Raw genomic sequence first — 23,147 nt, 5'->3', positions numbered from 1 at the left:
TGAGGTGTCAGTGGGGGAGCACTTTGGGGCCAGCGACCATAATTCTATTTGTTTTAAAACAGTGATGGAAAAGGATAGACCAGATCTAAAAATTGAAGTTGTAAAGTTGAGAAAGGCTAATTTTGATGGTATTAGACAAGAACTTGCAAAGCTCATCGGGGGCAGATGCTCACAGGTTAAGGGACAGCCAGAAAATGGAAAGCCTTCAGAAATTTGATACTGTGTCCAGAGGCAGCATATTCCTGTTAGGGTGAAAGGAAAACTGGATGACTAAAGAAATTGAGGGTTTGGTTAAGAAAAAGGAAGCGTACGTCAGGTATAGACAAAATAAATCGAGTGAATCCTTAGAAGAGTATAAAGGCAGTAGGAATATACTTAAGAGGGAAATCAGGAGGGCAAAAAGGGGACATGAGATAGCTTTGGCAAATAGAGTTAAAGGGGAATCCAAAAGGTTTTTACAAATATATTAAGGATAAAAGGGTAACTAGGGAGCAAATAGAGCCCCTGAAGATCAGCAAGGCAGCCTTTGTGTGGAGCCGTAGAAAATAGGAGAGATACTAAACAAGTATTGTGCATCAGTGTTTACTGTGGAAAAGGACATGCAAGATATAGAATGTAGGGAAATAGATGGTGACATCTTGAAAAATGCCCATAACACAGAGGAGGAAGTACTGAATGCCTTGCAATGCATAAAAGTGGATAATTCCCCAGGACCTGATCAGGGGTACCCTAGACCTCTGTGGGAGGCTAGGGGAGAAACTGCTGGGCCTCTTACTGAAATATCTGTATCATCAATAGTCACAGCTGAGGTGCCTGGAACACTGGAGGTTGGCTAACGTGGTGCCATTATTTCAGAAAGGTGGTAAGGACAAGCCAGGGAACTATAGACCAGTGAGCCCGACGTCAGTGGTGGGCAAGTTGTTGGAAGGAATCCTGAGGGACAGGATGTACATGTATTTGGAAAGGCAAGGACTGATTAGGGATAGTCAACATGGCTTTGTGTCTCACAAACTTGATTGAGTTTTTTGAAGAAGTAACAAAGAGGATTGATGAGGGCAGAATGGTAGATGTGGTCTATACAGATTTCAGTGTTCGACAAGGTTTCCCATAGCAGACTGGTGAGCAAAGTTAGGTCTCACAGAATACAGGCAGAACTAGCCATTCGGATACAGAACTGGCTCAAAGGTAGAAGACAGAGGGTGGAGATGGAGGGTTGTTTTTCAGACTGGAGGCCTGTGACCAGTGGAGTGCCACAAGGATCAGTGCTGGGTCCGCTTCTTTTCTTCATTTATATAAGTGATTTGGATGTGAACATAAGAGGTACAGTTAGTAAGTTTGCAGATGACACCAAAATTGGAGGTCCAGTGGACAGCAAAGAAGGTTACCTCAGATTACAACGGGATCTTGATCAGATGGGCCAATGGGCTGAGAAGTGGCAGATGGAGTTTAATTTAGATAAATGCAAGGTGCTGCATTTTAGGAAAGCAAATCTTAGCAGGATTTATACACTTAATGGTAAGATCCTAGGGAGTGTTGCTGAACAAAGTGCAGGTTCATAGCTCCCTGAAAGTGAAGAGTCACAGGTAGATAGGATAGTGAAGCAGGCGCTTGGTATACTTTCCTTTATTGGTCTGAATATGGAGTACAGGAGGTGATAGGTCATGATGCAGCCATACAGGACATTGGTTAGGCCACTGTTGGAATAGTGTGCGCAATTCTGGTCTCCTTCCTATCAGAAAGATGTTGTGAAACTTGAAAGGTTTCAGAAAAGATTTACAAGGATGTTGCCAGGGCTGGATTTGAGTTATAGGGAGAGGCTGAACAGGCTGGGGCTGTTTTCCCTGGAGCGTCGGAGGCTGGGGGGTGACCTTACAGATGTTTACAAAATTATGAGGGGCATGGATAGGATAAATACAAAAAGTCTTTTCCCTAGGGTGGGGCAGTCCAGAACTAGAGGGCATAGATTTCGGGTGAGAGGGGAAAGATATAAAAGAGACCTAAGGGGCAACTTTTTCACGAGAGGGTGGTACATGTATGGAGTGAGCTGCCAGAGGAAATGGTGCAGGCTGGTACAATTGCAACATTTAAGAGGCATTTGGATGGGTATATAGACAGAAAGGATTTGGAGGGATATGGGCCAGGTGGGACTAGATTGGATTGGGTTATCTGGTCGGCATGGACGGGTTGGACCGAAGGGTCTGTTTCCATGCTGTGCATCTCTGACTCTAAAAGACCCAACTTCTATAACAGAAGTTTGGTCTGAAGAAAAAAAAAGGGAGCTGTGAGGCACAAACCAATTTGAAGCCAAAGATAGCTGCCCTCACCTCCCCCCCAAAAAAGTTAACAAATATTACCCTCTTTTTGTTTTACTAGTTACATAATGTGCTGTTCAATGAGTTCCATTTCTGTTCAGCAGTAGCAACTTCAGCAAAAATGTGAAGACAAATAAAATAGAGAGCCACAAGAGAAGTTGCTTTCTCCAGGCTTTAAGCAACACACCTACTTATGCTTTTCTCCTTTACAAGACTAAAAATGCCACCCCTAGCCTCCAAGTTGGTGACTATTATGATCTCCCAGCTTACTGGAAAATTTAGTAACCATCAAGCATGAACAATTTTACATATGGATGACAAGAAAGAGTAGATTTCACTAACCCAATGTAGGAATGTTGTATTATTAAAGGGAATTATAGCAATTAATTAGTACTTAAATTTGAACTTATTTATTTCTCCCATCTCAGATTTGCACTGCACAAATAACACAACTAAAAATGTTGAAATACATGAAAACTGGTGGCAGAAACCCAATTGAGTACATCTTATCTTAAAAATGTGTTGCTGGAAAAGCGCAGCAGGTCAGGCAGCAAAGGAGCAGGAGGATCGATGTTTCAGGCATAAGCCCTTCTTCAGGAATCCCGATTCCTGAAGAAGGGCTTATGCCCGAATCGTCGATCCTCCTGCTCCTTTGATGCTGCCTGACCTGCTGCACTTTTCCAGCAACACATTTTTAAGCTCTGATCTCTAGCATCTGCAGTCCTCACTTTCTCCTGAGTACATCTTATCTTTGGATAGAGGATCTGCCAACAATGACTGAAAAATATCCCTGAATATCATTTCACAAAATCAAACATTTTAAAAGGCAAATGCAAAGTAAAATTTCCAATTCAATGTATTTATATCAAACGTATTCAACATAAGGTCTGGAAAATTATTTAGTTTTAGAAATAATTTAAGTAACAAAACTTTGGCTCAGTAACTTAGCCATTAATAACTTTGATATCAAATGAACACATCACACCATTTGGAAATGTTTAGTGGCTAGATATTTTGGGAATCCACATTTTCAACTCCAGCAATAACCAGATACTATTTTGTGCAAAAGTCACTTGTAAGGGGCCTTAATGAAACTGAAAAGATCTCCCTTGATGCCTCTGTAATGAACATTATAATAAACGCAGGTCATGGAGGCTTCTAACTTGATAGTGCTCTGTACATCAGTGCCTCAAGAAAATAAAAACAGGATTCTTGTTTCTTGACTGCCACCCAAGTAATCCTGCTGGAATGCCAAATGCAGCTAATACTCGACTGCTTAAGGTGAGCCTGCCATAGCAGAACAGGATTTCTGCTACATAAAGAACTGCACAGTACGCTTCCACACTACCAAGGTGGGAATGGGAAAAAAAGAATGTGGCAGCTTGTTCCCCAAACTCAAGCACAGAAACTACCAGGCAGCGAGGAAGATTATATGCTGAATTGGTATTTGAATTGGATGTGGTCAATACAGCTAACACATGCTTGAATATTTCAAGCTCAATACAAATCTCAAACTTGCTCAGACGTAACACTTCATTTAAAAGCCAGTGCTTAGCAAAGCAATTTCTTATGTGCAAGTCGAAACTTTAGATAATTGCAAACTATGATTGTCAAAAGCCAATTTAAGCTTTGGACACTATCAAAACTATCCTTGTTTGGGATCGGTGGAACAAGACTTAATAGTTTTATTTATTGTTAGTCTTAGTATTATCAGTATACATGTCATTAAACTGGTTCTATCAGGAACCTACCATTTTATGTGACTTCCATGTCAAAAAGTTCTTTACACTACAATTCCTGAACTAAAAACAATTCTCTAATTTGATCAAAAGTGTTACTATTTTGAAGAATATACCACTAGCTAATTTGCATAAGAGACTGATTATAAGTATCTTGCTTGCCTGCCATGTTTAAAATGGTCACTGTGAAACAGACTGGTGTATTTGCCAAATTAAACAGTTCAAGACAATTTCCAGTTCAAATTTAAATGGGATTTACGAATCAGCTTTGACTTAAAATAAGCCATAATTTGCTTATTGTCAAACAGGCTGGGTTTCCTCTCAACACTGGAAAGACCATGTGATTTCATCACTGGGGTTTCAGTGAGTAATAACTGACAAAACATTTACATTATAGAGTAATATATATACTAAGCAGGACACATCAGAACTTTTATTTAAAAATCCTCATCTATGTCTTGTTTCTCCCCAGCTCTGAACTCACCCAGCTATACATCCTTCTAAAATATCTGTACTCTTTTCATTCTGTTCCCATGATTAACTCCACACACATCCCACCCAATCCTCCAAACAATTTTCATTACTCATTGTAGCTGCATCTTTAGCTGTCTAGGTTCTAAAAAACTTCGTATTTCCCTCCCTAATTTACTCCACTTGTTTAAAATGCTCCTTAAACATTTACTTCCTGGCCCAAGCCTTTGCTTAACTAACACCTTGTTTTATAACATCAAGGAAGCATTTTGTATATAAGTTAATATTTAATCACATTTTGTTCATTCAACTGTGGGTTGATTCTACTAACAAAAGTTACCATTTCTTTTAAAGTCAAAAACAGAAAATGTACACCACAGGAGATGACTCCATCCATCTTGTGACAAGCAAAAAAGATACAATCTAATCCCATTTTTCAGCTCAAGGTTACAGCACTTAAAAGTATTATATACCACAACCGCATATCAAAGTTTTTCTTTTAAAATGCAAAAAAGGAATTCTGCTCAACCACTTAGTCAGGATGTGAAATACCTTCAGGGTGAAATAATTTCTAAACTCCCCTATAATCCTGCAAATTACTTTTTAAATCTTAAATTATTCCCTGGTTATTGAGGGAATAGATCTTTTTACTCTGTTTAGGTTATAATCATATGCACCTCAAGTAAATCTTCTTAGTTCTAAATCACATCACCCAAGCCTATTCAACCTTTCTTGGTCAACAAGACTCTCCAATTGCAAACCTCATTTGTTCCCTCTATAGTTCAATTAGACCCTTACTAATATTTAAAATAATTCTGATGACAGCAACCACTACTGGATCAGTAAGGATGTAGATATTTGATCAACTTTGCAGTGAATTGACCACATCACTAGTAGCCAGAATAGAGAATCATCCGCATCTATTTTCTTTTGTTGGATTAAGAAAAAGTTCAAGGCATGAAATACTGTCAAGTTAACACCTTACAAGGTCTGCTAAAGAATACACAGGTATTTTAACTAGTGATTTAATTAACCTCTCAGCCAGAATTATTCAGTTGTGTGGACATCAGAATTTGCACTTGGGACCGAAGAATTTGACAGTTGTGTTTACTTTTCATGACTGGCAGAAAAGGAAGCCTGAAATCTTAAGTACGACATGACAATAAACTCCTTTCAGGCTCCAAAATATTGGAAGTGTTAGATCTGGAAGTCTAATGCACAAATATTTACTGAAATCTCTACTCAACTGTCACTTAAATATTAAGTGAAGTCAACTTAATTCATATACCATTCATTTTAACATAACAATTATTTCAAAAATAAAAAAAAGTCAAAGATTTTTCAGTTAAAAATTCAGTACAGTATTATGGCCAGGGTGAAGTTTCAAACTCAGATTGGCGGCCGTCAGCGAAATCGTTCGGTACCAATATGAAAGAGTTGTCTTTTATCCCAAACTTTTAGTGTCTTACCAAAAAATTAAAGCAAATGCTTTCAAAGAAAGACGGACAGCAATAATCTGATCTAGTGATTGTGCTGCACCGAAACTTGAACAAAGTCGACATTTTTAACATCCTTTAAAAGAGGAGGGAAGAATTGAGAATAACCTCGTTGACATACCAATAGCGGTGCAGACAAAATAATGAAGACAATACTACTTTAAACCCTGGTGGGAACAAAGAACAAGGAAACACCATTAATGGGGAATGTCCAGAAAATGTCGCTCAGCTCCAGACACCAGCAGAACCTTGACTGACAGCGCGCTCAGCTAATCAGGCATCGCGCCTGGTGCAGCTCTCCAATCAGCGCAGCCGAGACGGGTGGAACTTCCGGCCCCCCCACAAGGAGCCAGTCCGAGCAGGTCTCATATCGCAGCCGCTTCCCGACCGGGGCCCGCCGCCAACTGCCAACCCCAGGCTTCGAGGCCCAAGTCTAGTCAGGATAACAGGCGGCTGGGCCACGCGGCTCGGTTCCCCCAGGTTCCAGTGTGCGGTGGGAGAGGGGTGGGGGAAGAATGGCGGCCTGCCAGTGGAAATAAGCCGGACTCTTTCACATGACGTGTGGAGCAGCCATGGCGACGGGACGGGCAGCTTCAGCTGGAATGAGCCGGCGATATTTACACCCATACCTCAGGGAAGCCAACGGCTTCTCTGAGCTTCAATCGTGACTAGTCTAGGCCTTGAGTAGGGTAAGAAAGCCGGGTTTACCTACCGCTAAAACCAACAGACACGACTATCCCCTCTCGGTCGCTGAGACTGATTGTTCTCTGAGTCCGGCCTCCTCCAACCCCCCCCACCCCCTTCCCCAAAGCACATCTGACGTCACACGCACGGACTCATTGTGACGACGGTTTCGGTGATGTCATTTTACAGCCCCGCCTCCTCCTTCACCCACTGCCTTCCATCCCTCATCCCCGCCATCCTTCACTCAATGTTTTCCATTCCACATCCTCCTCCCTCACCCACTGCCTTCCATTCCTCATCTCCTCCTCCCTCACCCACCACCACCATTCCTCATCTTCTCTACCTCACACACTGCCTTCCATTCCTCATCCTCTCCTCTTTCTCACCCATTGCCTTCCATTCCTCATCCCCCCCTCCTTCCTCATCCAATGCCTTCCATTCCTCATCCTCTCCTCCCCCCCTTGCCTATTGCTTTCCATTCCTCACCTTCTCATCCCTTAGCTACTGCTTTCTATTCCTCATCCTCTCCTCCACCTTTAAACACTGCCTTCCCTTCCTCAACCAACCTGTCTACCTTACCTAATGCTTCCACTGCCTTCCCTTCCTCAACCAATCTGCCTACCCTATCTACTGCCATCCTTTCCTCATCCTCTCCCTTACATACTGATTTCCATTCCTCCTCCTGTGCTCCTCACCCTTACCCTTCCATTGCTCATCCTCTCCTTCTCACCATTACCCACTGCTTTCCATTCCTAATCCCTTCCTTCACCTCTCTACTCCCTCTCCTCCTCACCAACATCTACTGCCTTCCATTTCTCATCCTCTCTTCCTCCCTTGCCCACTGCCTCCCATTCCTCTTCCCCCCCCCCCCACCTACTGTCTTCCATTCCTCGTCCCCTCGCTACTGTCTTCTATTGCTCATCCTCTCCTCAATCCTTAACCACTGCCTTCCCTTCCTCATTCACCCATCCTGCCTGATCTACTACTGCGGTGTCTTCACCACCTCCACCTCCAGAGGATAACACTCTGGAATAATCAAAATGCACCGCTGCAACCAACTGTACATTACAGTGTTGAGAATATTTATTCTTTGATTTTATTAACATGGTGAACACAATGTTTAGTTCTGGGAGGATTGGAGTTATTAAGACAGATGGTTAAAATTCTAGACTTTAAAGATTGCCTGAAAACCTTGAAAAAAAATTGCACTTCAAAAATAGTGATCCATCTTTATTTCTTCTATTCTGACTTTTGGAATAGAGTTATAAAACAGCAAATGTGCTTGCTGAGCTAAGGAACTCAGACATGATGTCTGCAATCCTTTCAATAATGGCTATCCAGAGAGATATTTTTGTTTTGGGAAGTAAAGCTGAATTAATGTAAAAATATTTGGTGAACTCTTGAGTGATCGTAAAATCCATTCATTTCATCAGATCAAAGGATAAATTAAAAATGTGGAATAAATAGCTTAAAGTTCATCTTGAGGACATCCCAGAGCAGGCTAAGTTTTTATGGAGATAGGTGAAGCTTGAAAGGGTCCGTAGATGTTTGTTCAGTGAGTTAGTTAGAAAGTTGAGGCTGCTTTCCCGATCCTCTTGTCAATCAGAGGATCGGGAAAGCAGCCTCAACTCTTGCTTGCCTCACAACTTGAGTATGGACAAATCCCAAGCTGACAGTGAAGACAAAAACATCAGTCTATCACACCTGCGTCATAAGCACACTGTTGTACAGTAGTGAAATGTGGACTACATACGCCAGACAAGAGAGAAGACTGACCACCTTCCACTTGAGGAGTATCTGCCATATTCTGTATCTGACGCAGCAGTCCTATCTTGCGCTGGCCTTCCAGCATATACACTCTGGTCAGGCAGCAGAGACTGCGCTGTCTGGGCCACATCCACTACGTGGAGGACGGCCGCATCCCAAAGGATATCCTCGATGGAGAGCTTGAATCCAGGAAGAGACCCACTCAAGGTTTCATAGGATGGAAGAGAATTCCTGGGTGATAAAGGAAATAAACCTGAGGGTGTGGCACATATAGTATAAGCTATAGTGTTAACTATTTACCTTGTTTAATTTGTACTCTTTTAACACACTTTGTGTTTTATTTTCAAAAAATAATGCAATGTTATGGTTACTTCTATTGGAAAAAACAAGATGTTTGGATTTCTCTTTCAGTATTAATGGTCTCTAACCAATCGTAACAGTGACTACTACCTGGAATTAATCACAAGCTGTATTCCTGATTCCAACAATTCAATGTAACTACCAGCTACATTCTAGCAAGTACATTATACTTTGTAAACAGTATTCTGTAGTTTTCTTTTAATCACTTTGTGAGATGTGGGGCGACGTTGGCTGGCCAGCATTTATTGCCCGTCCCTAGCTGCCCGTTGTGAAGGTGTGGTGAGCTGCCTTCTTGAACCACTGCAGCCTAATTGCTGTGGGTTGACCCACAATGCCATTAGCGAGTGAATTCCAGGAATTTGACCCAAGGACCTTGAAAGGATAGCAACTTAGTTCCAAGTCAGTATGGTGAGGGCTTGGAGGGGAACTTGTAGCTGGTGTTATTCCCAGATCTTATTGCATTTGGACACGGACTGCTTCAGTGACTGAGGTGTTGCAAATGGTGCTGAACGTTGTTGAATAATTGGTGAATGTTCCCACTTCTGACCTTATGATACGGTGAAGGTCATTGATGAATCAGCTGAAGATGGTTGGGCCTTGGACACTACCCTGAGGAATTCCTTCAGAGATGTCCTGGAGCTGAGATGACACACTTCCAACAACCACAACCATCTTCCAATGTGTCAGGTATGACTAACCACCAGAATGTTTGTCCCCTGATACACATTGATTGCAGTTTTGCCAGGGTTGCCACACTTGGTTAAATGCAGCTTGATATCAAGAACTGTCACTCTCATCTTACCTCTGGAATTCAGCTCTTTTGTCCATCTTTCAACCAAGGCTATAATGAGGTCAGGAGCTGAATGGCCCTAGTGGAACCCAAACTGGACGTCATTGAGGACGTTATTGCTGAGTAGGTGCTGCTTGATAGCACTATTGATGACACCTTCCATCCGTCACTTTACTGATGATCAAGAGTAGACTGATAGGCAATAATTAGCCAGATTGGATTTGTCTTGCTTTTTATGAACAGGACATACTTGGGTAATTTTCCACATTGTCAGATTGGTGCCAGTGCTGTAACTACTGGAACAGTTTGGCTAGGGGAGTGCAAAGTTCTGGAATACAAGTCTTCAGTACTATTGCTGGAATGTTGTCAGGGCCCGCTGCCTTTACAGGATCTACTGTGTCCAACCATTTCTTGATATCGCAGGGGAGTGAATTGAATTGGCTGAAAACTGAGACAGTCGGTTCTGCAATAGTTCTGTTCTCTTGCAAACCCACATGATTTTAAAAAATTCACCTCATAGCAGCACCATTTCAATGAATGGGGCTGGAATCGTGTTATAACCAATACACACTTTAAAAGTTCATGCTTTGGAAATAATGTCCCAAATTCAGCAATCACATTATAGTGAATTTGCATTAATGAAACACGCGTTATAACAGATCGACCTTTATCTGTAGTGCTGAGAACAACCGGAGATGTTTGAGATGGATCATCTACTCGGCATTTCTGGCTGAAGCTTGCTGCAAAAGCTTCAGCCTTATCTTTTGCACTGATGTGCTGAGCTCTTCCATCATTGAGGGCGGGGATATTTATGGAGCCTCCTCCTCCAGTGAGTTGTTTAATCATCGACCATCATTCACGAGTGGGTGTGGCAGGATCTGATCCGTTGGTTGTGGAATCGCTTAGCTCTGTCCATCACTTGCTGTTTACAATGTTTGGCATGCAAGTGGTCCTATTTGGTGGCTTCACCAGGTTGGCACGTCATCTTCTGGTGCTGCTCCTTGCATGCCCCCCTCCACCGTCCATTGAACCAGGGCTGATCCCCTGGCTTGGTGGTAATGGTTGATTGGGAGATATGCCGGGCCATGAGGTTACAGATTGTGCTGGAGTACAATTCTGCTGCTGTTGATGGCCCATAGCATTTCATGGACATCCAGTCTTGAGTTGCTAGATATGTTCAAAGTCTGTCCCAATTTAGCACAGTGATGATGCCACACAACACGATGAAGGTTATTCTCAATTTGAAGGTAGGACTTTGTCTCCACAAGGACTGTGCAGTGGTCATTCTTATCAATACAGTTCATGGGCAGATGCATCTGCACCTGGCAGATTGATAAGGATGAGGTCAAGTATGTTTTTCCCTCTCACCGCCTGCCACAGACCCAGTCTAGTAGCTATGGCCTCTAGGACCTGACCAGCTCTACCAGTAGTACTGCTGCCAAGCCACTCTTAGTGGTAGACATTGAAATCCCCCACCCAAAGTACATTTTGTGCCCTTGCCATACTCAGTGCTTCCTCTAAGTATTGTTCAACATGGAGGAGTACTGATCCATTGGTTGAGGAAGGACAGTATGTAGTAGTCATCAGGAGGTTTCCTTGCCCAAGTTCAACATGAAATCATGAGATTTCAGGCCTCAATGTGGAGGACTCCCAGATCAACTCTCACCCAACTGTATACCACCGCTGCTGATGTGATAGGACATATCCTGGGATGGTGATGGTGATGTCTGGATGTTGTCTGTAAGGTATGATTTCATAAGTATGACTATTTCAGGCTGTTGCTTGACTAGTCTGTGAGAGAGCTCTCACAATTTTGGCGCTAACCCCCCAGATGTTAGTGAGGAGGACTTTGCAGGGTCGATAAGGCTGTTTCTGTCTTCGACTTTTCTGGTGTCTAGGCTGGTGTCAGGTGGTCCATCCAGTTTCATTTCTTTTACACTTTGTAGCGATTGATGCAACTGAATGGCTTGCTAGGCCAATTCAGAGGGCCATTGCTGTGGGTCTGGAGTCATATGTAGGCCAGACCAGGTGAGGATGGCAGGTTTCCTTCCCTAAAGGACATTAGTAAACCAGACAGGTTTTTCCGACAATCATCAATGATTTCATGGTCATAAGTAGATTCTTAATTCTAGATTTTTTACTGGATTCAAATTCCACCATTTGCCAGAAGATACAGTGGGTCTCTGAATTAATACTCCAGTGATAATACTATTAGGCCATTGTCCTCCCCTCATGATATATGTCAAGTGTATTGGAAACCAAAGAACAAAGTTCTTCCATCAACATGCTTCTGGGATTCTGTTAATAATTTTCTACCCTTGGTAATTTCTTCTGGTAATGAGTTAGCTTTCATATCAATGCACGCTTCACAGGGATGTGCTCTTTAATAATGAAGCAGGCCTTAGATGCATTGGACAGACAGCTCCTCTGCTAATTCAGTACAAAGGCACTTAATGACTCAAAAAAACAAAAAAAACAAAAAAAAATTCTTAAAATCTTTGTTGGAAATCCAATAGAGATAATTGAAATAAAAACAGAAATTGCTGGAAAAACTCAGGTCTGGCAGCATCTGGAGAGAAATCAGTGTTAACATTTTGGGTCCAGTGACCCTTCTTTGGAACATTGTTTTTGTTTCTGATTTCCAGCATTCACAGTTCTTTCGGTTTTTTTGTTTAGAGATCATTGAAAGTTCAGTTATGCTGAGATCAATTACCTTGGACTCTGTACATTTTGGTGGCCTTTACTGGTTTATTGGACCTAAGAAGGGCATAATGACTGATATCCTGGTAGAGGGGTCACAGACATACCTCTAAAGTAAGTGCAGTGTTTGGGATGAATTCATGACATGCCAGTCCTCTTTTGTTTCTATACAGTCTTTTTAAACTACAGTCCACGAAGTTCACTATGTGGCCCAGAGGCACAATTTCCTTTCCTGTGGCTCACTTGCTACCTCTTTTCTACTTGCTAACCTTCCTGCTTGCTGCCTCTCCTCTTGTTTGTCATACCAGGCAAAAGAATCCGAGGGAACATCGCAAAACCATAATTTTTACTCAGCAAGTTTTTATCTAGAATACATTGCCCAAAGTGTTTGGGTAATCAGATTGCTAACCTAAAGAATGAAAATAGGTAAATATTTAAAGGGAATTTTTTATACAGCATTGAGGGGGGAAAGCAGAAAGTGGGACTAATAAGATAGCTCTACCAACGAGCTGAGACAGGTACAATGGCCTGAATTGCCTGTGTTGTATTAGACTAAACCACAAGCAACTTATAGATCTCCAAAATAGCAGCCAAGAGATGCATGGTCCTTCAAGGGATTGCTGTCAGATCTCGACAAATGAGGTATGCATTCTTGAATACTTTAAGGGTCTATGCTGTCATCAAGTCTTTACAACATAGAAAGAAGCCCTTCAGCCCATCATGTCCAAGACAGTCATCAAACGTGCATCAATTCTAATCTCATTTTCCAATACTTGGCCCAGTTTTTTATGCTATGGCATTTTGAGTACTCATTAAACAGTTCTTCAATGTCTTGAGGGTTCCTCCCTCTTTCACCCTTTCAGGCAGTGAATTTCAGATACCTACAACCTTCTGGGTGAAAAGATTGTTTCCTCAGATCCCGTCTAAATGTCCTGTGCCCTATTGTGAAACTGATTATTGATTCCTCTACTAAGGGGAAACGTTTATCCCTATTGACCTTACCTGTGCCACTCAGAACTTTGAATACCTCAGTCAGGTTCCCCTCTGCCTTCTCAGTTCTAAGGAAAACAACTCCAAGATATACAGGCTTTCTTCAGAACTGAATTGCTTCAGCCCAGTCAACATTCTGATGAATCTCCTTTGCACCCTCTCTAGTATAATTATATCCTTCCAGTAATGTACTGCACACAGTACTCCAGCTGTGGCCTAACTAATGTTGCATACAGCTTCATCATAACCTTCCTGCTTTTGTATTCAACATGTACTCCTTTGCTTTGTTTTCCATCCCAAAATGTATCATCTCACATTTTTTTTGTATAACTTTCATATACAGTAATCAATTTAGATCTTATTTAATCCCATTAACTCAGTAAATCATAGTTTTTGATGCAGAATCTGTGGTTTCACACATGAGCCTCCAGGAAGGCCCAGACACTGAGAGTGTGATCGACGCAGGAAAAATCGAGGCATTCGAGAGAGAATGAGATTGCTATCTTAAGAAGAAGTCCAGCAGGTCTGGGGAGTGGAGAAGGTGAGGAAATGACACAAAGTAAATTGCTCCTATGAAAAGCCAGCTCAGATGCAACAAACTGATTGGCCTCTTTCTGTGCAGTAACAATGTCATGATCAACAAAGACTGCAAAACTCCACAGTGTGACATTTATGTTTCCACTTAATTCAAACTAAAAGCAATCATAATTAAAATACTACCCTGAAAGTTAATGAACATAGAAGAGCAGCAAAGCTTTTTCACTTTATAAATACAGTAAGAGACTATATAGCTACTTCAGCAGCTTATTGAAAAACATCATGCTATTGACCAACTGGAATCTATAACAGAAACAGGGTATTTGGCCCAGCTCGTCATATGAGTGTTTATATTCTACACAAGCCTCATATTCCCAGTCCACTTTATCCCCATATATTCATATTGCTTTTTCCTCATGTATGCATTCAGTTGTCTGATAAATGCATTCAGGCTATCTGTTCTAACCACCTCCACAGCCTAGCATTAACCAGACATATTCTGATGTGCTCAACTTCGAGTCAGAGAGATGGACAGCAGAAACAGACCCTTTGCTCCAACCCGTCCAAACTGACCAGCCCTCTTACATTAATCTCATCCCTTTTGCCAGCTTTTGGCCCATTTCCCTATAAACCCTTCTTATTCATGTACCCATCCAAGTGCCTTTTAAATATTGTAATTGCACCAGCCTCTACCATCTTCTCTGGCAGTTCATTCCATACACGTACCACCCTTTGCGAGAAAAAGTTGCCCCTTAGAGTCATAGAGATGTACAACGCGGAAACAGACCTTTTGGTCCGACTCGTCCATGCTGACCAGATAACCCAACCTAATCTCGTCGCATTTGCCAGCACCTGGCTCATATTCCTCTAAACCCTTCCTATTCATAAACCCATTCCAGATGCCTTTTAAATTTTTGAGTGCGAGTAGCAGCGGAGGTTAAACGAACCCGGAAGACTGCAGCTAAGAAGAAGTGGGAGCAGTAGGGGGAAGTGACGACAACCAGAGGGGCAGCTGGGAAGGAAAGCAGTGAGTACATAAATCAGAAAGGCGGTTAAACCCGAGACTCTGGTTTGTTAAGGTAAGGATTTTCTATTTCTTTATCAGTGACTGGTTAAAAATTTACTTTTTTGGTTTATCTCTTAATTGGTTTTTAGAAAAAGACTATAGCAGAGAGGTATCAGAAAGTATTTTAACTCAAATTTATACAAAGTAATAAAGTAATTAATTAAGCAGAGACGGCTGGGCAGGTGATGTGCTGTAGCTGTATGATGTGGGAGCTGGCTGATCCCATTGGGAATGGCAGTGACCACATCTGCAGCAAGTGTTGGTTGCTGGAAGAACTCTGGCTCAGAATTGATGATCTGGAATCTGAGCTTCAAACACTGCGGCACATCCGGGAGGGGGAGAGTTACCTGGATGCTTTGTTTCAGGAGGCAGTCACACCTGGGAGATTAAGTAATTCACATTCAGTTAGTGGTCAGGGACATCAGAGTGTGACTGTTAGTGAGGCAGGTAGGGGGAACCTGAGTACAGGAGTGCAGGAGCCTCAGCCCTTGACCTTGTCCAACAGGTATGAGATTCTTGCTCCCTGTACGGATGAGGAAAAGGGCTCTGGACAGGATGAGCCAGCTGACCACGGCACCATGGTTCAGAAGGCCATTCAAGAGGGGGGAGCTAATAGACAAGTAGTGGTTATAGGGGATTCTATAATTAGGGGGACAGAGAGTATCCTTTGCAAGCCAGATTGGAGGTCTCGCATGGTGTGTTGCCTGCCCGGTACCAGGGTGTGGGACATCTCCGACCGGCTTGAAAGGATATTGGAGTGGGAGGGGGAGGATCCAGTTGTTGTGGACCACGTTGGGACCAACAACATAGGCAAAGCTAGGGTGGAGGACCTGTTTGGGGATTATCAAGCACTAGGAAGGAAATTGAAGTACAGGTCCTCAAGGGTCATAATCTCCGGATTACTGCCTGAGCCACGTGCCAATTGGCATAGGGATAAGAAAATTAGGGAAGTAAACACGTGGCTAAGGGATTGATGTGGGAAAGAGGGATTCCACTTCATGGGGCATTGGCATCAGTTTTGGAGCCGGGGGGATCTGTACCGTTGGGACGGTCTCCACCTGAACTGATCAGGTACCAATGTTCTAGTGAAGAGGATAAACAGGGTGGTCAGTGGGACTTTAAACTTCTGAGTTGGAGGGAAGGGAAAGTGAAAGCGATAGGGAGTATGGAGTTAAATGGAAAAATAAGCAGCAGGATAGCATGTGTGCAGGCGGATTTAAACTTTAAACTGGGAATGCAGCAAAAAGGAAGGATAATTTAGGACATCTTATGACTTCCAATATCTCTAATGATAAGAAAGTTAGCATCAAGGCACTTTACCTGAATGCTCGTAGCATTCGTAACAAAGCAGATGAACTAATGGCACAGATCATCGTGAATGATTATGATGTGGTAGGCATCACAGAGACATGGGTTGCAGGGGGGTCAGGACTGGCAGTTAAACATCCAAGGATTTTCAACTTATTGAAAAGACAGGGAGGCAGGCAGAGGGGGCGGGGTTGCCTTGTTAGTTAAGAACAAAATTAAATCTATGGCACTGAATGACATAGGGTTGGATGATGTGGAGTCTGTGTGGGTGGAATTGAGGAACCACAAAGGCAAAAAAAACCATACTGGGAATTATGTACAGACCTCCTAACAGTGGTCAGGACCAGGTGGGCAACATGTACCGGGAAATAGAGAAAGCATGTCAGAAAGGCAAGGTCACGGTGATCATGGGGGACTTCAATATGCAGGTGGACTGGGTAAATAATGTTGCCAGTGGATCCAAAGAAAGGGAATTAATGGAATGCTTACAGGATGGCTTTTTGGAACAGCTTGTCATGGAGTCCACAAGGGAGCAGGCTATTCTGGACCTAGTGCTATGTAATGAACCAGACTTTATAAAAAATCTTAAAGTAAGGGAACACTTAGGAAGCAATGATCATAATATGGTAGAGTTCAGTCTGCAGTTTGAAAGAGAGAAGGCAAAATCAGATGTAATGGTGTTACAGTTAAATAAAGGTAATTATGAGGGCATGAGAAAGGAACTGACGAAAATAGACTGGAAGCAGAGCCTAGTGGGGAAGACAGTAGAGCAAAAATGGCAGGAGTTTGTGGGTATAATTGAGGACACTGTACAGAGGTTCATCCCCAAGAAAAGAAAGATTATCCGGGGAGGGATTAGACAACCATGGCTGACAAAGGAAGTCAGAAAATGTATCAAAGAAAAAGAGAGATCCTATAAAGTGGCCAAGATCACTGGGAAATCAGAAGATTGGGAAGGCTACAAAAACAAACAGAGGATAACAAAGAGAGAAATAAGGAAGGAGAGGATCAAATATGAAGGTAGGCTAGCCAGTAATATTAGAAATGATAGTAAAAGTTTCTTTCAATACATAAGAAGCAAACAACAGGCAAAGGTAGACATTGGGCCACTTCAAACTGATGCTGGAAGGCTAGTGATGGGAGATAAGGAAATAGCTGGAGAACTTAATAAGTACTTTGCTTCAGTCTTCACAGTGGAAGACATGGGTAATATCCCAGGGAGAAAGTGAGGACTGCAGATGCTGGAGATCAGAGCTGAAAATGTGTTGCTGGAAAAGCGCAGCAGGTCAGACAGCATACAAGGAGCAGGAGAATCGATATTTCGGGCATGAGCCCTTCTTCAGGAGTGAGTAATTCCTCATGAGTAATATCCCAACAATTAAAGGGAGTCGGGGGCTGAATTGAGTATGGTTGTCATTACAAAAGAGAAAGTGCTAGAAAAGCTAAAAAGGTCTTAAAATTGATAAATCTCCTGGCCCCGATGGGTTACATCCTAGAGTTCTGAGGGACGTGGCTGAGGAAATAGCGGAGGCGTTGGTTGAGATCTTTCAAAAGTCACTGGAGTCAGGGAAAGTCCCGGATGATTGGAAGATCGCTGTTGTAACCCCCTTGTTCAAGAAAGGGTCAAGACAAAAGATGGAAAATTATAGGCCAATTAGCCTAACCTCGGTTGTTGGTAAAATTCTAGAATCCATCATTAAGGATGAGGTTTCTAAATTCTTGGAAGAGCAGGGTCAGATTAGAACCAGTCAACATGGATTTAGTAAGGGGAGGTCGTGCCTGACAAACCTGTTGGAGTTCTTTAAAGAGGTGACAAGTAGGTTAGACCAGGGAAACCCAGTGGATGTGGTCTATCTAGACTTCCAAAAGGCCTTTGACAGGGTGCCACACGGGAGGCTGCTGAGTAAGGTGAGGGCCCATGGTGTTCGAGGTGAGCTACTGGTATGGATTGAGGATTGGCTGTCTGACAGAAGGCAGAGAGTTGGGATAAAAGGTTCTTTTTTGGAATGGCAGCCGGTGACAAGCGGTGTCCCGCAGGGTTCAGTGTTGGGGCCACAGCTGTTCACGTTGTATATTAATAATCTGGATGAAGGGACTGGGGGCATTCTAGCGAAGTTTGCTGATGATACAAAGTTAGGTGGACAGGCAGGTAGTACTGAGGAAGTGGGGAGGCTGCAGAAGGATCTATACAGTTTGGGAAAGTGGTCCAGGAAATAGCTGATGGAATTCAACGTGAGCAAATGTGAGGTCTTGCACTTTGGAAGAAAGAATACAAGCATGGACTACTTTCTAAACGGTGAGAAAATTCATAAAGCCAAAGTACAAAGGGATCTGGGAATGCTAGTCGAGGATTCTCTAAAGGTAAATATGCAGGTTGAATCCGTGATTAAGAAAGCGAATGCAATGTTGTCATTTATCTCAAGAGGGTTGGAATATAAAAGCACCGTTGTGCTACTGAGACTTTATAAAGCTCTGGTTAGGCCCCATTTGGAGTACTGTGTCCAGTTTTGGTCCCCACACCTCAGGAAGGACATATTGGCACTGGAACGTGTCCAGAGGAGATTCACACGGATGATCCCTGGAATGGTAGGTCTAACATACTAGGGACAGCTGAGGATCCTGGGATTGTATTCATTGGAGTTTAGAAGATTAAGGGGAGATCTAATAGAAACTTACAAGATAATACATGGCTTGGAAAGGGTGGATGCTAGGAAATTGTTTCCGTTAGGCGAGGAGACTAGGACCCATGGACACAGCCTTAGAATTAGAGGGGGTAAATTCAGAACAGAAATGCGGAAACATTTCTTCAGCCAGAGAGTCGTGGGCCTGTGGAATTCATTGCTGCGGAGTGCAGTGGAGGCTGGGACGCTAAATGTCTTCAAGGCAGAGATTGATAGATTCTTGATGTCACGAGGAATTAAGGGCTTCGGGGAGAATGCGGGTAAGTGGAGTTGAAATGTCCATCAGCCAAGATTGAATGGCGGAGTGGACTCGATGGGCCGAATGGCCTTACTGCCATTCCTATGTCTTATGGTCTTATAAGTATTTCAATTGTACCAGCCGCCACCACATCCTCCAACAGCTCATTCCACACATGCACCACGCTCTGCATGAAAACATTGCTCCTTAGGTCACTTTTAAATCTTTCCCCTCTCACCTTAAACCTATGCCCTTTATGGTTGGACTTCCTACCCTGGGAAAAAAAAGATCTTGGATTTTCACCTAATCCATGCCCCTCATGATTTTATAGATCTCTAGAAGGTCACACCTCGGCTTCCAATGCTCCAGGGAAAATAGCCCCAGCCTATTCAGCCTCTTCCTATAGCTCAATGCCGGAAATATGCTTGTTAATCTTTTGTGAACCCTTTCAAGTTTCACAACATCTTTCCTACGGCAGGGAAACCAAAATTGAATTGAATGTTCCAAAAGTGGACTAACCAATGTCCTGTACAACTGCAACATGACCTCCCAACTCCTATACTCAATGCAGTAACCAATGAAGGCAAGCATACCAAAAGTCTTCTTCACTATCCTATCTACCTGTGGCTCAACTTTCAACGAACTATATACCTGCGCCCCAAGGTCTCTTTGTTTGGCAACATTCCCCAGGATTTTACCATTAAGTGTATAAGTCCTGCCCCAATCTGTCTTACCAAAAATGCAGCACATCACATTTATCTAAATTAAACTCCATCTGCCACTCCTCGGCCCAATTGCCCATTTTATCAAGGTTCCGTTGTTCTGTGAGATAACCTTTTTCACTGTTCACTACACCACCAATTCTGGTGTCATCTGCAAACTTACTAATCATACCTCCTATATTCACATCCAAGTGATTTATATAAGTAACAAAAAGCAGTGGACAAAGGACCGATCCTTGCAGTACACCACTGGTCACAGGCCTCCAGTCTAAAAAGCAACCCTCCATCGCCACCTTCTGTATCCTGCCTTCGAGCCAATTTTGAATTTAAATGGATAGCTCTCCCTGTATTCCATGTGATCTAATCTGGCTAACCAGTCTACCATGCAGGATCTTGTTGAATACCTTGCTGGAGTACCTATTGAAAACATCCACAACTCTGCCTTCATCAATCTTCTTTGTCACTTCTTCAAAAAATTCAAACAAGTTAATGAGACAATTTCGCATGCACAAAACCATGTTGACTATCCCTAATCAGTCCTTGTCTTTCCAAATATGTGTGAATTCTGTCCCTCAGAAGCCTGTCTGACAACTTACCTACCACTGATGTCAGGCCCATCAGACTATAGTACCCTGGCTTTTCCTTACCACCTTTCTTAAATAATGGCACCACTAGTTAGTTGCATACAATAAACTGACAATCTCCGCTATGTTGATAAAACTAGCAAACATCAACACCTCTACTGGTGTCTCCTCACTGAGTCTGAAGTAGCATTGTGGCCAGATGGGCTGCTCAAAATGATGGATTTATGAAAATGGACAATAAATGAAGCATGCTGGGATATTGAGACAAGCCTTGATCAAAGCCACTGTGCTAATAAACATGCTGCATAGTCTAGACAGGCCGCAGCTACACATAGACAGTATGTAACTGACCCAGTAGCTGTAGGCAATACAATATACAACATGAATGCCATCCCCAGGACAACTGGAAACACCAAGTTGTTTGCCAAGCAGCGCCTCACACCCTTATTTGGAGAGGAATACCTGACCTATATGTGTCTACTCCAGGAATGGATGCCTACAAACCACCCTGCATCAACATGTCAACACCTAATTGGATCCAATCGATCAGGGTGATCGAGCACTGGGCAATCTATTGTAGGACATTGGAGCCCCTTCCAAAAGGGCACAAACAACTACTGAGTATAAGAATCACTGCAACACCCCCCTCAGGAGCTGTAACTCGAGACCAACCACTGTAAAGAGAAGACACCCTGCGACCACAGAGTCAATGACAACCAGATGATCATTGCCACGTGAATCAAGGCCAAGGTCTAGTGTGGTGATATATGATCATCTAGAGTTAAGTTAAAGCACAAGATAGTTGATTAGATTTATAGTGTAAGTTGTTAGTTGATAGCCTATTGTTATAGTATTAATTGTGTTAAATAAATAAATATTGTTTATTATTACTAAGAGTCAACTCGCAATTTCTTTGCTGGATACGAGTGCTCAACACACTGTGTGGCAGGTGAAACAGCATCATATTCTTTTCTCTGGTGGAGTCTACCCAAATGCAGTCTCATCCTGCAGAGATCCTTTATTATCTTCCTTTGAAAAATTAGCAGCATGTAATTGTATATGAGAAATGGAATTTAGAGTAGATATCACAGTAGAACTCTGTTACTGCAGAAATTTTAAATGTTCATTTACTGTAATATACTACATGAACCTTTAAAAAATATATATTGTCTCAGTATTGGCTGAATTTCACATTTAAATGCAGAGTTAAAAATCACATGACACCAGGTTATAGTCCAACAGGTTTATTTAGAATCACTAGCTTTCGAAGCGCTGCTTCTTCATGAGGTGGTTGTGGAGCAGAATCATAAGACACAGACTTTAGAGGCACGGGATTGCAGTGTCATGGAATGTAATATTAAACAAATTTAGCTTAAGTCTTCCATCTTTTAGAATGACCATGTTAGTTTTAGTTCCGTCATATGTAAATTGCAGAACTTTTTTAAAGTTACATTCTCAAGATAGCCTTTAAAAATAGGGTGACACCTATTGACACCTAGCAAGTTGTCACCATTCTGAGTGGAATATATTTGACAAAGGTGAAGATGTGACACATGAAAGATAAAGTTGCACTATTACTAATCATGGATCCTTTACACAATGTAAGAATGATACAGGAAGAAAAGTTTGAGGGAGGACAACATTGGATGACTGTCTGATTTCAGTCAATGGTCTGTTAAGCCATTGTATACCATATGAAGTTACCCCATTAACGATGGATTTGATTTGCTGTATGACTGTCATTTACCTAGATAGAAAATTGATTGGAACAACTGTAGCATTTCAAACATTCCACAGAAAAATATTATTCTTTGTCTCTTACTTACAAACAATCTTTAATACTGTAGTGAAGTTAACTACATTCATATAAATGTAATTATATTATTCTTGAAAGAATATAGTTGCAATCTTTTTGACTTTAGTTTCACAATGGCATTCTGGCAGCTGTGGCTATTTCTTAATTTTGAACTTTTAAAACGTTGGAGGGAGGACAGCTCAAGATTGAATGTCTCCTCTGTGTCTCTCTTACCTGAACTGCAGTCTGCTGTTCCTTCTGAGCGGGAGGACCTCCTATTGGTCTTCCAGCTTTAAGAGCCTGCTCACCACCCATATTTGGACAGTGACTTCTCCTCGTCACTAATTGGCCAGTTTGAGGTAAATCATTCAGGTGACTGCTCCCCCAAAGTGTAAGGTTGAGACCCTTATTCATCCCTGATGCTGATGTTCTGACTGAACATTCCTGCCTTTATCTCCGTTTTGAAGGAAGGCTGAATTGGATGGCAATATTGTCACTAGACTCGGGATCCAAACAACTAGGTGATGTCTTAGGGACATGAGTTCAAATCTGACATTGAACTTAATTTGTTTTACAATCTGGAGTTAAAAGTTGAACTTGAAACATTACAGAATGTCACTAAAATCTCATCTTCTTCATTAATATCTTTCAGGGAAGGAAACTGCCATCTTTGCTTGGTCTGATTTACATGTGATTCCAGACCCACAGCAATGTGGTCGATCTCAACGGTCCTCTGCAATGCCTAGCAAACAATTCAGTTGTATCAACCACAAGAAAGAGTTTAAGAAATAAAACTGGACTAACTGTTTGATATTGACTAAAGCTCCAGAAAAAATGGCAAACCTTTTTACTCCGTACTAACGTTGAGTGGCTAGTGCCAAAATTGAGACAGCAGTCTTACAAACTA

At 42.3% G+C, this 23,147-nt stretch overlaps 1 protein-coding gene across 2 annotated transcripts in view; it reads right to left on the bottom strand.

Annotated features, from left to right (window-relative positions):
• Positions 1–6,819, bottom strand: part of LOC140494677 (AN1-type zinc finger protein 6-like) — a 34,720-nt gene extending 27,901 nt beyond the window's left edge. Inside the window, exon 1 of one of the 2 annotated variants that reach the window (XM_072594137.1) lies at positions 6,731–6,819. The gene's annotated coding sequence lies outside the window, so the exon portion shown is untranslated. Of the gene's footprint in view, positions 1–6,139; positions 6,277–6,730 lie in introns of those variants that run through there. The other variant, XM_072594138.1, reaches the window with a different exon arrangement.
• Positions 6,820–23,147: the final 16,328 nt, after the last annotated feature.

The sequence above is a fragment of the Chiloscyllium punctatum genome, chromosome 24 (genome assembly GCF_047496795.1).
Source record: "Chiloscyllium punctatum isolate Juve2018m chromosome 24, sChiPun1.3, whole genome shotgun sequence".
Taxonomy (NCBI): domain Eukaryota; kingdom Metazoa; phylum Chordata; class Chondrichthyes; order Orectolobiformes; family Hemiscylliidae; genus Chiloscyllium; species Chiloscyllium punctatum.
This window is presented reverse-complemented; position numbering and strand designations above follow the sequence as displayed.